At 46.3% G+C, this 853-nt stretch overlaps 1 non-coding gene across 1 annotated transcript; it reads right to left on the bottom strand.

The window, feature by feature from the left end:
• Positions 1 to 245: 245 nt before the first annotated feature.
• Positions 246 to 317, bottom strand: TRNAE-CUC (transfer RNA glutamic acid (anticodon CUC)). Its single transcript has one exon. It is a non-coding gene; the product is annotated as a tRNA-Glu (tRNA).
• Between the last annotated feature and the right edge of the window lie 536 nt (positions 318 to 853).

Here is an 853-nt window from a genome sequence, read left to right as displayed (position 1 = left end):
ATCCTACCAGGGCCCCAGCAGGTGGAACCCAATGTTTACATTCTCCTATGTGCAACCGACCCACAGGATGCTTTGAGGAGCAGGGAATGAACCTGTTGTACATGGGCTGGAAAAAAAGGTGTATTTTAAATCTGAGATCAAATAGCGTTTAAAAACGAATTCAATTTTTATGATTGAATGGCACATCCGCGATAAAAAGCAGTTAAGATCGCAAAACTTTTTTAGGTTGCAGGAAAAAGTAGTGTTTCCCTGACCGGGAATCGAACCCGGGCCGCGGCGGTGAGAGCGCCGAATCCTAACCACTAGACCACCAGGGAACTTGACTTAGCGTCTTCCTGAAGTGTATTTGCTGCTTTAAAAATCTCTACGTAAATCTGGCCAATAGAAAAGATTGTGATTCTAAGCCCCACCTACTTGGCTCGGGTTTGGAGTCTCAGCTTCCAAAACTGAGGCACAGTTTCTGCGCTCTGAGCCCAGCACCGAGGCAGCCCCTGCGGGAAAAAGCTGGAGCTTCCAACTCCAATCCTCTTCCGAATGCCCTGCTAGAAAAGAGGTCCTGAAATTTCATTCTAATTATGAATGTCTGACTGTGTCGGTGCCTATACACAAGTTAGAGTACTGTAATGTTAGAGAACCTTGTAATTTGCTTTATTATTTTCTTAATCATCTAGCTGCTCTTTCTAAATCTAACCTCTGTCGCTTTCTGTCTTTCCCTCTCACGCAGATGTTAAGTGCCACTAAACATTGTACTCAATCTAGATTGTCACTGGCGGAGCGCATTTCACGTTGTCTTGGCGGGTGGGACACCGCACGCGTCCTTGGCACAAGGCACGGGCTCTAAAGCTGTAGGTGC

This window comes from Lynx rufus, unplaced genomic scaffold (genome assembly GCF_022079265.1).
Source record: "Lynx rufus isolate CCGP_SWC_20201006 ecotype Redwood Valley unplaced genomic scaffold, mLynRuf1.p SCAF_6, whole genome shotgun sequence".
NCBI lineage: Eukaryota > Metazoa > Chordata > Mammalia > Carnivora > Felidae > Lynx > Lynx rufus.
The sequence above is the reverse complement of the archived record's forward strand: the minus strand, read 5'-3'. Positions and strand labels throughout refer to the sequence as shown.